Raw genomic sequence first — 16447 nt, 5'->3', positions numbered from 1 at the left:
CTAGCCCAAAATAGGCTTCCTTTTCAACGCGCCTCTAAAGCAATCAGTGTTGGGGGCTGTGATGTAATCAATAACGTTGACATCGCGGTAAATGTAAACACACTCTCGAACTCAACTCAACATTCGGTCTCAGACATCTAAGCAATTATCAGTTAAATCAATCATAAAGACTGATGATTCGATTGATGGCCGGAATAGCTGTATTGCTCATTTATATGCAATTATGATTCTCAATTTCTATGTGCAAATATCGCTGGTGTGGACAGCAACGGCTGATAGACTATTCTCATTCTTTAAGTTTTCTTGACTATTATGACTTTTCCTGACTTTTCCTCCGTCGAATTTTACACTGATAAGTATTAAATTAGTAAACGATCCGGCGCATAGTCAACATGAGTCTCTAAAGGTAGCGTCAACATTAGTAAACATTAGTAAAAGAAATTTACATTACAATATTATGTTTCCAAATAATCCGATAATTATGATGGGAACTGCCAAGTACAAAGTGTAGTCAGTAGTATCAGTAAGTAAACGATACTATGGACCCTATGGTATACATGAACATGATACTTCAAAATAAAAATGCATCTCATTAGAATTTCCGCATGAAATAACACGTTATCATTATTTCTTTTGTTCTGGTTTTATAATGGTAACTATAATTGATAAATATATAATGGGTATTTTTGTAAAGTGTACCGTTATGTATTGCCGGTAAAATATGCACACCATTAAAATGATAGCAAATAACAAAATGCAACCGTAGTACACATACAGAGTAAACAAAATTATCTTGAGTGACTTTCGTTTACCGGTAGTTAAACTTTTGCCAACATGATGTAACATTATATATGATGGTGGTGGGAACTACCAAGCCATTTTCTAAAATAGTGAGCAAATATTTATTTAACCAACACTAACCGTGAAATACACCCATCATTGTCACTGGTGGAATATTTTATATTGCAATTTCTTAATTTTATTTTGTTGAATTGCAATACATTAGTGATACAGTGACCCCTCGCTAAATCGCAGTTGTCCTGATCCAAACAAAAAACGCGACATATTGGAGTTCGTGAAGGTGGCGGGGAGGGGGTCATGCGTTGAAAACGGATAAATAGCACTTATACACACATGTGTTCACAGTAAGTTTTCTTCAGTGGAAAACATCACAGCTTCCATGCCCACATGGATTCAACACAATGTAGTGAATTTTATAGAGCTATATCAAAGACCAAGAGGTACGTAAAGTCGCGATTTTACACCCTGTCAAAAGCTTGAGTCATGCGGCTGCCACCCTTTGTATCTCAGTAATTGATGGACAGTATGTGTTAAGTTGTCTCCTCCAGTTAACGTATACCACTTTCATCGTTCGCAACATATTCATAGACTATTGTCAAGTAATATGAGGGGTTCCACTAGAAACTAGCTAGGATATATTACATCCCAAGTAACGTATATCATTTTTATTACTTTACACTAAAATATGAAGTTACACAGATAGAGGAAATGTCTCATGGAATGGACAAATTATTATTGTCTATGTTATATGACAATATGTATTAAAATATACATTCATAGTACACATGCAAAGTAAACAGAATTATGCAAATTTGTATTGGTGGTGGGAATTTCCAAGCCAGTTTATAAAATTGTTAACAAACATTAATTTAAATAACTCTTAACACGGAAAGCGTTTTCTCATTTGTGTGTATCATTTATGCATATAATTATATATCTCATATACTTTATATCATTTTAATTATATATTGTATTCTAGATAACACTGGTTGTTAATGACACAAACTGATGAAAAGTTTTTGCCACTCATCGCAGAAACCAATCATTGCGAAGGCACTCATCGCGAAGCTACTACTAAGGTAAATACAAATCACATCATAGTTCTCGGATATATTCAAATATGAAAATAAAATATGAAAGCTACAGCAAAAGGTTACATCTTAATATTGATGATGATGCTGAATTGTTCGAGTAATCTGCGAAAGTAACAACTATTTATAGCAAATAACATGATTGATAGCCGATGCGTGAATATACAGATACTAAGCAAGAACATTTAAACATCCCTTTGACAATAAAATGTAAGTGAGAAATAGCGAATGGTGTAATGCTCAAAGTAATTGAAATGCTAGTTATACGCGAGTATTCATCTCAAAGTAAAGTGATTCTAGAAAGCGTAAAGCACGGAATGAATGCAGTCATCTGCTGCCAAAAATTCATAGCACACAAACATGAATCGACATCACTTTGTCCAAGATCGTAATGCTGACCACACAATGGGACGAATGCGAATCGGGACGAATCAACTCGTGGGACGAGTTTGAATTTGGACGAATTTACGGTGAATCGACTGGTGAAGCAAAGCTCCTATATGCTTGTTAAATATAATGAATTCAAGCAACCTGCCAGCTTGAATCCTACTTGCATGTGTTTAATTAATTTAATGCATACAGACTCTAGGCTTTGAAGATAAACAGGTTACAAGTCAGCAGGTCATTTTAACCCTATACAATTACAAATTTCACAGTACATACTTCTAAGAAGTACAACTCGTTGCCAAATTCGACTGTACCGTGTATCACGGTTACATAAGAAAAATGAGTTTCATGGCATCCGAATATTAAGCAAACATGAAACACTTTAATACTACTAAGTTTGGTTTTAGTTCATCTGTAAAAAGAGTGTCTACACGTTGTACACATTCCACATTATTCGCAACTGTAAGTTGTATGTAGGTCACACTAATGATCATGATTTTGTTTTTCGATTATCATCGCAAAGGCGATTGAACCACTAAATCTAATTACACAGAAAAACACTAAGTTATCTAAAATAATTGCAATGTGTGCGCTTTTGGCACGACACACAAAGCCCATCCACACTCGGGGTCCTACAAATAACGTTAGGAAGACATGTTTTGGTTACAATGCGGTTTCCCCTTTGTGTTATATGTATTTACAAATTGAATGATTATGTGTTACCATGATTTTCAAGTAGCCAACCGATTTTCATGTAGCCGCTGATTTTCATGTAGCCAATCGATTTACATTTAGCGGAGCAATTCCCAAGTAGCCAATCGATTTACATGTAGCGGAGCAATTTCCAAGTAGCCAATTGATTTACATGTAGCGGAGCAATTCCCAAGTAGCCAATCGATTTACATGTAGCGGAGCAATTCCCAAGTAGCCAATCGATTTACATGTAGCTGAGCAATTCCCAAGTAGCCAATCGATTTACATGTAGCGGAGCAATTCCCAAGTAGCCAATCGATTTACATGTAGCGGAGCAATTCCCAAGTAGCCAATCGATTTACATGTAGCTGAGCAATTCCCAAGTAGCCAATCCATTTACATGTAGCGGAGCAATTGCCAAGAAGTCAATCGATTTACATGTAGCTGAGCAATTCCCAAGTAGCCAATCCATTTACATGTAGCGGTGCAATTCCCAAGTAGCCAATCGATTTACATGTAGCGGAGCAATTCCCAAGTAGCCAATCGATTTACATGTAGCGGAGCAATTCCCAAGTAGCCAATCGATTTACATGTAGCGGAGCAATTCCTAAGTAGCCAATGATTTACATGTAGCGGAGCAATTGCCAAGTAGCCAATCGATTTACATGTAGCGGAGCAATTCCCAAGTAGCCGACAGATTTTTTTTCAAGTAGCACAGCGGTGTTCAAGTAGTGGACGAATTTTCATGTAGCGGACAAATTTGTATATATATATAGGCCACCATAAAAGTTGGCAAATATCCCACGTTCCTCTCAGCATTACCGGCAGAAAACATGGTGCAACAGATAACATCTTACAACTCATTTCAAATACACACACTTTTGAGAGTTTGTCGCGCATTTTTTTTTAAATTATAAATTAGTATTGTCTGATCTAAATGCCAGACTAACTAACAAACTGAAAATAAAACAATATTCATGGGGAGAAACTTGCGAAAATTTGATTCCAAAAAATAATAATTTCAAAGTCATAACATATCGTTTCAAAATGCCGCCATAGTTTATAATTTTGTTATTCTAACTCGCTATTTTATTATACGATATCGTAGTTAGCCACTTTGTGTAGTGCGGTGCGTAAATACTTTTAGTGGGTCATATATGAATATATTTTTTTCATAAAATGTCGATAAGAATTAGTGAAATTATATACAGTCTGCGCACACATATTTACATATATACATATATACAAAAAAACAGAACTTGTCATAAACGCGTGAATCGTATAACTGTTTGAATAGCCCAGTATCTATCTTATAAAAATGTGTGCATATATATAGTGCAGGCTGATTGATCGGAAAAAAGTATTAGTGATTTTCGGGGTTTCAGGTCGTTGGTACTTCAATTTAATGATGTATGATTGCTTTATTTACCAAACTGTATTTATTATATGATTTCCATTATTTTGAGCAAGGGTAAGGCCTTGTACAGTAGATCGTCATGATTTTCAGATATACAAGAGGTACTGAAGGTAAGGTTTTCTTTCAGTGCAATACAATACAAATACATTTTAAACTACATCCGATTGTGGAGTCTATGTACGTGGGAGAATGAGGTTACCCTTTGCCACAACTACCTCCAGGTCACCCTTGGGGAAGGTGTAGCACTTGTGAGCCTTGGGTGCCAACTTCCCATATAACAAGTTTGGTTGACGTCAGTAAAAGCACACGGTCGTAAAACTCCTGCACAAACAGATCCGCATAGGTGGAAAATTTGTCATGTAAATATGTATTTATTAGTTTCAGTTGTTCTTAGCATTTGGCAGGGGGGGGTCGTAACCTCTTGTGGTGAGAACCAGTGTGACTGGACTGTCAACGGGGTGCTAACGATTTCATTGGAAAAGTTATCAGTTACATCCGTTAATGTAATTTCGTTTTACATACCCGTAAATCAAAAATCACAATACAATACAATAACAATACCTGTCTAAAGCGTGACTACTATGCAGAAATAACCTGTGATGACCTGTGATACAAAATCATTTAACAAGAGCGCCATCTAGAGGCAATACCACTGTTAATTATTGTTGTCACCGTAGAGGGCATTAATTTGAGGTTAACGGGGTTTCCGCCATTGTGCGATTGCGTGCATGAAACAGAATTTACAGGACGAGCTTATGTCAGGACTGAGGAATATTCCGAGCGAAGTAAGTGATCTATATCTACGATTAGAGTATACTCGTTAGATATTCATGTTTGAGTTATGGACCTCGTGAAATTATAATTAATACATGTGAACACTGTATGTATGAACAGAACGCGTTTGTTGTCTCAGCGGCGTGTAATCTCAACACATGCGACCATTCCGTTTCTTGCTTTGCACTGGTGAGGAATAACTGATGGTAATAGTCTCACAGAATCGGGGTCGTTTCCTCAGTATATACGAATTTGTATATACAAATTACAATAACAATACAATTACAATACTTAAGATGTTACACATAAGGTAAAACAAATCACGTGACAATATAATGATAATAACGGTAATAAATCATAGCTTAAAAGTTGAACAGAACGATGAAGGGTCACGCACTTCGTTGCAAAATGGTCGTATGGTCATTTACAATTATTAAATGAGAGTTGTCTACACCAAAATAATTTGTTCACACATTTATTCTCTCAATTTAAAAACATGTAATTGTGGCAGTTAATCAAACGTGTGTTGTTTACACCAAAATAAGTATTAAATATTTGTTGAGACATTTATTCTCTCAATTTAACAACTTGTAATTGTTGGAATTAATCAAACATGAGTTGTTTACACCAAAATAAGTATTAAATATTTTTTGAGACATTTATTCTCTCAATTTAACAACTTGTAATTGTGGGAGTTAATCAAACGTGAGTTCTTTACAACAAAATAAGTATTAAATATTTGTTGAGACATTTATTCTCTCAATTTAACAACTTGTAATTGTGGGAATTAATCAAACGTGAGTTCTTTACACCAAAATAAGACTCAAATATTAGTCCATACAAATTATTTCCTCAATTTAACAAGTTGTACTGGTGTAAAATTATTAAACGAGAGTTGCCTACACCAAAATAAGTCTCGATTTTTTGTCCACACATTTATTTTCACAATTTAACAACTTGTTATGGTGTAAAATTATTAAATGGTGTAAAATTATTAAATGAGAGTTGTCTACACCAAAATAATTTGTTCACACATTTATTCTCTCACTTTAACAACTTGTAATTGTGGGAATTAATCAAACGCGAGTTGTTTACACCAAAATAAGACTCAAATATTAGTCCATACATTTATTTCCTCAATTTAACAAATTGTACTGGTGGAAATTAATTACGCGCAACTTGTCTACACCAAAATAAGTCTCAAATATATTTCCACACATTTATTGTCACAATTTAACCACTTGTTAATAGTGGAAATTACTTAAACACAACTTGTTCAATCAGTTGACATCAATGCAACTTACTCGCAGACAGTGCACAACAGAGTATCATTATTGAACAATTATTAACAGGAACGTGTCTTGGCATTAGGGTTAGGGTCGGGTCAGGTATGAACAACGCAAATGGAAAACACCCAATTGGCAGGATGTACACTAACGGGTTATGGGATGTATATAGTTTACACAAGTAAAAACACAAAATTGGCAATTTTTTGGACAATTGTAATTCAAAAATAGAAACGTGTTATATTTTTTCTATATATATACACACTGTATAGTCTCATCAAATGCAAACACAACCAGTCAATCCATCGTGGTCTTGTGGGTCAGTTGTCAAATTCAAAGTCAAAGGTCATGCACTTTGTTGCAACCTGGCCGTGATTTTAAAACTAGGTCATGGCGAGACAGACAAAGAAGACATCATCAACACTCAAATATTACAATAAAACAGGGAAGTGGTAGCATATTACAACGTAGCAAAATGGGAAATAAAAAAACAAAATACAAACGCCAGGGGTGTGGATTAAACTGGATAAACAGATGCAAATACCAAATCAATCGTTATAGCTTTCCCATTCAACTAATCAGAACATTGAAGTAGTCAGCAAAATGAACACTAGTCAAAGAACAACCCTGTGGAATGGTACACAAATATGCCATTGCGATAAAACAAAATTAGCTTTAAAATCTAATAAACTGAAAAATATCAAACCATAAAATGTAAATAAAGAATATTAGAAAAGAAAAACCGCATGATACGCTGCCATGCAGAACTAAAAAAATAAGTAAGAAAACAGCATATTAAGTAAACATGGTAATTAAACTGACAATTACCTGATTTTGACAAGAAATAAACAGAAACAAAGTTAGTTTTGCTCGATATTAAAGTGTCGAAATGGTGTGCCCTATATTTGCAAAATCAATTCAGGAGAGAGAGGAATACCCTCTGTGGTATAGAGGTATTTATACCCTATGTGGAATTCATTAAGGGTTTGAATTCAGAAGTTAACATTTTTTCAACATCAAATATTCATTCTAAGGATTTATTTCTTTATCTTATGTACTTGCAGTTGTGGAGATTAATCGAACGAGGTATTTACACCATAATTATTTTTTTTCTCAATTTAACAACTTGCGTTCAAAAGTATAAAGAAAATAAATATGACAACAAAAAATACTAAAACCGAGACTTCTTGAAGGAAATGATAAATTTGAAAAGTAATTAACTATCAATGGATCTACCATCACGTCGTTGCCCATGGAAGACTTAACACAATAAAGGATGCTTATTGGTAACCAGAAACACATTTTAATCAGCTATATATTTGCTCACTAATTAGATCAAGAGTACGGTTTAATTGTTTAGCAAGCACAATTAATTTGAGTAGGAAAATAATTAACAATCTCCGACTTAGATGGATACTTCCTAACTACGTTGTTTTGCATTAGATGTATGGTATGCAAATTACCAGCACGTGTTCAACGCTAACAGCGGAGCAGTAAAACAAAGGCTTAGTGACAGAAGGGCTCAAATTTACATAATTCACACCAAAATGATGTAATGATGATTTCAAAGTTATGATTTTATACTATTTTATTTTATGTAGAAGAGCTGTTGGAGACTGGGTTATACCAATGACTTGTATTCATCATTCAAATCTCTGAACTCTTTGTAGTTTCAATGATTTTGTTTGCTTTATTGTTAATCTTTTGTGTGTAATCAGTGTTTTCCCAAGGTCACAAACAGCTGGTAGCATTGTCATGCTTGGTGGTCAATGCCACACTCCAAACCATTTCAGATCTATTGTTAATAATTTCAATTGATTATTGTTCTATAAGTCAGAAAGCAGCTAAGTTCAATTAGTTCAACATGTATATGTAATTAGTCTGGTACGTGACTGGCTAATCATCTCGATGCCAAAGAAAATATTTAAAGAAAATGAAAAATAGCAAATTTATGTCGAAATGTACAACATGCTTATGGTACTTCAGAAATCAAGTAGAAATCACGACCAACATCTGATTTGAAAAAAAAAAAACGTTTGAAATAATACTAATTCTGGTGTTGAAAATAAAAGTGCTACTCGTGCTGAAGAATAAATTAAGCAAATTGCTTGCTAAATATGAGGCAAATTGTTCGCCACTCTTGACACAACCAAACACTGGTATTTTTTTATCATTTATACTTTAAGTCCTTTAATAACAACATAATCTTTTATACTATTTTAACTTAGATATATATATTGGATAGAATCAGATTGTATAGTGTAGTGTAGTGTAGTGTACAGACTAAAGGTTTCACATGCAGAATCCACTTCAGGTAAGTGTAGTTCATTTTGATAATTTTAAATATGTATACATGTAGATTGTTATGTCTTATTCTACTTTCATACATTCTACCAACATTTTATCCACATGTAGCTATCATGCCAGGTTTTGTGGATACATAGAAAACTAGCGTTCTATAGAAAGATATCTCAATACATTGTGTCTACATATTGGTTCTGCACATGAAACTTGTATTTTACCTAAATAGGCTGCTCTGATATCACACCATACTTTTACTTTGGTACATTGCATCTACATTGTATATTATCCATGCTTCTGTAAAGACACATATAAAACAAGCATGCACTACGTTCAATTACCACTGTAGGCATTATTCTGCCATTCAACCAAGGACGAAGACAAAAATCTATGTCAGGGAAAGCCCTATGACTTCATATATTTTTCTTCCACATCATGAACCACGTCACCGAGGCAAGGCAGGGGACATCATCTTGCCTTATGACTTCACTTCTGTTTTTCTCTGCATCAAGTGAGCATCCTAGCAAAAACAGTGTGATTCAGTCTCCAGTTTTTCGACTGAGATTTCTGAAGAAGCTGTGAACCGTTGGTAACAGTAGACGTAGTGGCTGGTAGGCTAATTTGTTTTTCTTATTTTTGTGTGTGCAAAAGAACTCAGGTTTATCTGAGCGAGCTACAAACGACCTGGCCAAGGCAAATAGGGATTCCACCAATGCAGCCTGCGTCCTAAAATGGCGGGCATACGTTGGTGTAGTGGAAGGGAGGTTGATCCATGCCATCTCTGTTGACCATGTAGCTGACGTTTTCATCCATTTGTTTGACGAGTTGGGCTTGTCCTATGCAGCGATCATTGGCCTTGTTACCCACCATCGAGAATTGCTTCTATGCCCAGTTTGGGTGTTGAGTTACTACGAAAATCGTACTAAGGAATCGAGGCATGGCAGCAAGCACATGTTTATGTGTTATGACTAGGGTAAGCAGGACAAACCATTCTCCCCGACTTCCATTTCCAGGTGGATCACTGCGGCAGTGTGCAAGATTTATTACTGTTGGCTATATGCCAGCATTGTCACCCATCATAGAGAATTGCCTCTATGCCCAGTTCGAGCGTTGAGTTACTACGAGAATCGTACTAGGGAATCGAGGCATGGCAGCAAGCACATGTTCATGTGTTATAACCAGGGTAAGTAGGACAGATCAGTCTACCCGACTTCATTTCCAGGTGAATCACTGCGTCAGTGTGCAAGGTCTGTGACCATCTGGCATCCTCGACACAGGGTCTACAGAGACACAGAGTACGAGCACATGGGCTTTGTGCGATCACTGAATCATTGGCTCTTGCATCAGGTGCCCTCCCACTCTAGCATATACTGAGGGCGGGCATTTATTACCAAAGAGACACCCAAACAATTGAGGAAGGTCCTTTTACGGTGGGACCTGTTCTAGTGGGTGAGACTTGGGTTACTGAGCAAGCCCAGATGAACACAGGGATCACTGCACATAGGGGAAAGAGTAGTCTCTGCTACAGATTTGTGCAGAGAAGTTTCTCCCGTCAGCACTTCTTGGACATGTCCAGGTCTCATTTTCGGCCTATGCCCTCATGCAGAACTGTTTCAGCCTCTTTTTTTCGGAATGCTAGTCACTCAAGCATCTGAGTTTAGGTCTAGCATTGTCGTGCAACTCTGTCATCCTTTCTGCAGTTGCTTTGTTATGGGCACGACACTGTCAAGTTAAGACACCGTCACTGGTCTTATCTAAGTGGTAGTCGTAAGCAGGGAATATTGTGCCGGGCTATGGACACCCTTTTATGCATGGAAACCCACCATCTTTCTGCGTTTGACTCAAAATGGTCATTCTAACTGACTGGAGTCTAAGGTGGGTAATTTAACATAGTGAATTTATGCAGAAGGTTTTCAACCCGCCTATTCACACAGTTCTTACCCAACATAGACACAAGGTCCCTACTGTGGAAGAAAATCTATGAGCTCATGGGGCTTCCCCTGACCTAGATTTCTCTCTCTGTTGCTGGCTGAATCGCAGATGATGTTGACTGACATGAGTCTATGGTGGGTATGAACTATGTGAATAGATGGGTTGAAAACCCTCTGCATAAATTCACTATGTTAAATTACCCACCTTAGACTCCAGTCAGTGTCTAATTCTAGCTATATAGTCTGCTCTGGTATCACACCATACTATTACTGTAATACACTGTATCTACATGTATGTAACATTCCAGGCCCCAAAAGGACATGTATACAACGAGCATTCTAGCTAGATAGCCTGCTCTCGTATTACATCACACCATACTTTTACTGTAATACATGTGCATCTACATGTGGGTAAGATTCCAGGCCCTAAGGAGACGCATGTATAAGGGGCATACTAGCTAGATAGGCTGCTCTGATTTAATAACATACTTTCACTTTAATGCAATGCATCTACATGTAGGTAATAATCCAGGCTCAAAAAAGTTAAACATATAACGAGCATTCTAGCAAGCTAAGCCCATCAAATTATATAATACGTTTACTTTAGTACATTGTATATACATGTAATATTTTTGGTTTTACAAAGACACATAGATAACTAGCATTTTGGCTAGTTAGGCTGCTCTGATATCACACCATACTTTATCTTTATTTAAATAAATTACATCCACAATTAGATTTTGTTCTTTGTTCTACAAAGACACTTAGATAACTAGCATTCGAGCTAGATAGGCTGCTCTGATATCACATCACACCATACTTTTACTGTATAAGTTATGTGGAAAGCGTCAACAAATTGTTGATTGTTTTTCATGACATGCGCATAGAATTTTATTCCAAGCGATTCTACATTGAACATAATTACTAATAACCGTGAATGGAACGAGATTGTCGATCGACCACACACCATCGTGTGGAGTTTTCCTGATGAGCGCAGTGAGCGAAGATTGTTGAATAAATAAAAATGTACATCGAGTGCATATACTAGTATATCATAACTACAGGAAAAATTGTTATTACGGCTTAAGAATGCCGTTTATCGTAGACAAGTTGACTTCAACCACCGTCTGTGTTTTCAGACAGACAATTTATATTCTGTCTGGTTTTGACAAACTCTGATTTCTTTCCTGTAATTCATTCCATTGTATGTATCAGCAATGCACTGGTAGCGTTTAATACACCTCATATTCAAAGTAGGCATTTTGAAAACGATGTGGGTGGGGCTTACAGTGCCGGCAAATTGGAAACTCGACGCTTTTGAAAACCATTTTTCCGGCAAAATTCATTACTATTCTGTTTTTATTTATAACTAACCTGAACATTCATGGCGCCACTCACGTTTGAAAAACAGAAATATAATATTTTTTGTGGAGCTTTTATACACAGATATTAATGTGAGTGAGGCGACTTTACTTGAATAATAAACTCCACCCGCGCCTGTTTATAAACCATGTCGATCTTTAATACATTGTATCTACATGTAGGTAATAATCCAGGCTCTAATAAGACAAATATGCAACGAGCATTTTAGCCAGATAAGCTGATCTGATATCACATCATACCATACGTTTACTTTAATACATTGCATCTACATTGTATTATCCATTGTTCTGTGAAGATATGTAGGTAATATTCCAGGCTCCAAACAGAAACGTAAATAACTAGCATTCTAGCTATGTAGGCTGCTCTGATATCACACCTTTCTTTTATTATCATTTTTTATTGTACCACATGTAGCTATTTTCATAGACTCTGAGACACACAGAAAATTAGCTAGATATGGTGCTTTGTGATCACATAATACTTATACATTGATACGTTATCTCTAAATAGTATTTACATGTAGCTATGTTGATAAACTCTGTAGAGACACATATAAATCTTATATTACAGATAGATAGGCTGCATTGTTATCACACCGTATTTTTATTTAGATACATTCCACTTACAGTGTATTTACATGTATGTTTTATCCTAGGTTCTGTAGAGACACATATAAAACTAGCATTCGAGCTAGACCCGCTTATTATGCTGGAATCATTCTTGTCAGATAACAATCTACAATGCCAGTTAATAATATTTTGATAGGTTTAGGCTAGGCTTTGTAGAAGCACATAAATACATGGTATACTGCAGTTAGATATCCATCATTTCATGATGTTGCACTCCAAATATATTTTGTTGTATTGTTTCATTCTGTTATTTTGTAGGTGAAAACTGAACTTGCTGCCAATTTATAGATGAAGAACACTTCACACAATGAAGCCCTGGAACACAATGTAGTACATTTCATTTCCCAAGATTTTCAAGATTTCCAGAGAAGTGAGACGAATTCCTAAACATTTGTATACTCAAGTCACTGAAAATATATATGAAACTTACCAACATATACACATAGAGAATTATGCTTGCAATGTCACATGGTATGCTTCGAATTATTAATGAAAACAACAACACAACTAAAATGTGCGATATTAGAATTGTCTATTAGTTCATTGGGGGGAAATGTGTAATGTGATTGCTTGCTGAGTTTTGTTGATTTTTTACAATCTAGTATATTTCAAATTGACCACATCCAATAAGATTACCTTCATACTGCATTCTAACCCGTACGCTCAGCTATACTTATATAACCTCATAATGGAAGTAAATACAGACTGCAAAATGCCATATACCAGTAGAGGTTTTGACAAAATCAACAGAGAACCTAAATGTGTGCAGTCCATGGAAAAGGTGTTTCAGTGCATGCAATGTAAAAATAGATTCACTCAGTCTGGTGGTCTAAAACAACATATGCTTACACATACAGGATCGAAGTCATTCCAGTGCAAAACATGTCAGAAGTGTTTTACTCAGTCGTGCCATCTAAAAGACCACATACTTGTACATTCAGGGGTGAAGCCATTTCAGTACAAACAATGTGACAAATGCTTCACTCAGTCGGGTAATCTAAAACAGCACATGCATACACATACAGGATGTAAGCCATTTCAGTGCAAACAATGCAAGGAATGCTTCACTCAGTCTAGTAGTCTAAAATATCACATGCTTATACATACAGGATTGAAGCCATTTCAGTGCAAACAATGCAAGAAATGCTTCAATCAGTCTGGTGGTCAAAAATATCACATGCTTACACATACAGGATTGAAGCCATTTCAGTGCAAACAATGCAAGAAATGCTTCACTCAGTCTGGTGGTCTAAAATATCACATGCTTACACATACAGGATTGAAGCCATTTCAGTGTAAAAAATGTAAGATGCGTTATACTAGTTTAAGGTATCTAAAAGAGCACATGCTTTGTACATACAGAGGTGAAGCCATTTCAGTGCAAACAATGTGACAAACGCTTTACTCAGTTTTGTAATCTAAAACAGCACATGCTTACACATACAAGATTGAAGCCATTTCAGTGTAAACAACGCGGGAAATGCTTCACCCAGTCTGGTCGTCTAAAAAATCACATGCATACACATACAGGGCTGAAGTTATTCCAGTGCAAAGAATGTGAAAAGAGTTTTGTATATTCAAGCGATCTAGGAGAGCAAAGGCACACTCGAAATATCCAGTTCATAAAGAACGCTGATCAGCTGGAGAAGAGATCATTGGTCGGGTTAGAATGTTTGAAAAGTACTCAAGAGGGCAATAGGAGTGGCATTAAAAAAGTGAGCCAGGGAACAGAGACATTCAGATTGTGCTTTCGTTCTAGAAATAAGAAGGCATTAAAAGGGAATGAGAAGTTGAGCTATAAAATTAATAAACTGGACCAACATTTTGTAAAAAGTAAGGGCACAGAAACCTTCAGACATGTGGTATTTTTCTAATTCGCCATGTATCAAAACGTGTGATGACATTTAGATCATGATATTTTGATATGAAATACAACAGACAACGTTTTTTTATTGAATAAAGATGATTATAGGATTGTAAACATGTACATGTTTGTTTTTAAATATAGTGGATAGCAATCTAGTGTGTGTTGCCATTCACATCTGGTCCCAAGGTATAGGTATTGGTACAGTAGGATTATTATTAGTCATATATCATTGAAAAACAACTTTTATTTTAATTTTATTTTGTACTGTCATATTTAGTATGCAATATTAGAAAAGTATTCCAGTTTATTACTGCATACGTTCCAATCTAGATACATTTATGCAACAAATGTCAACATTAAACAGGAATCTGAGTGTGAGTAAATTTGTATTTTGAAAATATACACATAATGTAATTATAATATTTTAAAGTTTGTTTTAGATTGTTACCCAGTAGTCTGCTGGTAGAGGCATTTAGTACACTGTCAATGAATTATTATTAATAACAATAGTTAAAGATGATTACAATAATATTTCATTCTGTGGCTGATAATTATTTGTGTGATATGTTAGCTATTTATTTAATTTGTCATTAAGTGTTCTTTTCGTACATCAAGTGGATGTAATACTTAAAATTGGATTATACTTTTCTTACATGGACAAGTATGGTGACATTCTCATCAGCGGAAACTCGTGGTATATTATTCGTATTGAATTCATACCACGATTTGGTCATTGATATGTTTAGCCCGGAAGTACATGGGTATACTGGACTGGAAGTTATAAAAGTTTAAGGTCTTTCACAAAGTTCCCGGAATTGTGTGACACAACTAACCAGGATATTTCAGTGTAGTGAAATCGAGATTGGACTGTCGAAAGTCGGTCGTACCTAATATTAATCTGTTATTATTAATAAAAATTGTGTATAAACGTAATAGGCCTGAAATAATTGCAAACGCTGGGACAGAAAGTATGGAGTGCCGTAAGGCACGACCGACTGTCCGGTGCTGCAATTCACTGGTAAGATTTCTTACCAGATCCTGGTACTTTCATATGCAAATGAATAGTCACGCAGATGTCTATCATTTTTACAGTGGCCAATCGTAAAAAGGACCAGGGGTCGCTGGCGACTAGAATCGATAACGACTTACGCGAAGTTTGTTTTGACTGTGTGCGATCGCGACAATTTCCACAGCAGTTTTTGATATCATAACACAAACAAATCTTGACGAATGCATTATAAAAGTGCTGGAACGTTTAGACTACCATGATATTTCTTGCAAAGAATACAAGCGAGTAATTATTATCGCAAACTACACAGAAGGGGGAGATGTGTTCGTCTGCGTGCCGTGTTGACATTCGTCTAATCAAAAGAAACTCGTTTCGAAAGCAGGGATCCCTCACTTTCAGTTGCCATTCAGTCGCCTGCGACCTTTCCAATAACTCTCGCTTAGCTTTCTGAAATTCCTTCCTGAACTCATCCATGTTTTATGCAGAGTTGACGCCCTCAGTCTACATTTTCTGCACGCATACGAACTGGCAAAGTGTAGATCGATCGTCTCTGCCACAACAAATTCGCATGTCGTAGTTCTGTTGATCCCGCGAAACAGTACAGGACCGATAAGCAGGACCGATTTGAAACACACGTGTGCTTTTAAATTTGTCGAGGCCACTGATTGGGTGGTACCTATGAGTATTGGCATTGCGATACACGATAATAATAAATGTAACTCTGTAGGAAGGTGGTTGTAGAGCAGGGGATCGTCGCTAAAGAAACTAAAGTGTGATGTTACACGTGGCTTATTTTCGATAATTACGTTAATAGGAAGAATGGAGGTGTGGATATGCTAACAACTGTTATTAATCCCTTACATAGCCTATGATTACAG

General features: G+C 36.1%; 1 long non-coding RNA gene across 1 annotated transcript; it reads left to right on the top strand.

Annotated features, from left to right (window-relative positions):
- The first annotated feature begins 5088 nt into the window (after positions 1-5088).
- On the top strand, positions 5089-13155 carry LOC146731564 (uncharacterized). Its single transcript, XR_014927099.1, has 3 exons — positions 5089-5174; positions 8678-8763; positions 12952-13155. It is a non-coding gene; the product is annotated as an uncharacterized LOC146731564 (long non-coding RNA).
- The last annotated feature ends 3292 nt before the right edge of the window (positions 13156-16447 follow it).

The sequence above is a fragment of the Saccoglossus kowalevskii genome, chromosome 18 (genome assembly GCF_978046115.1).
Source record: "Saccoglossus kowalevskii chromosome 18, keSacKowa6.1, whole genome shotgun sequence".
Taxonomy (NCBI): domain Eukaryota; kingdom Metazoa; phylum Hemichordata; class Enteropneusta; family Harrimaniidae; genus Saccoglossus; species Saccoglossus kowalevskii.
Note: the sequence above shows the minus strand (reverse complement) of the source record. Positions and strands in the feature narration are given on the sequence as shown.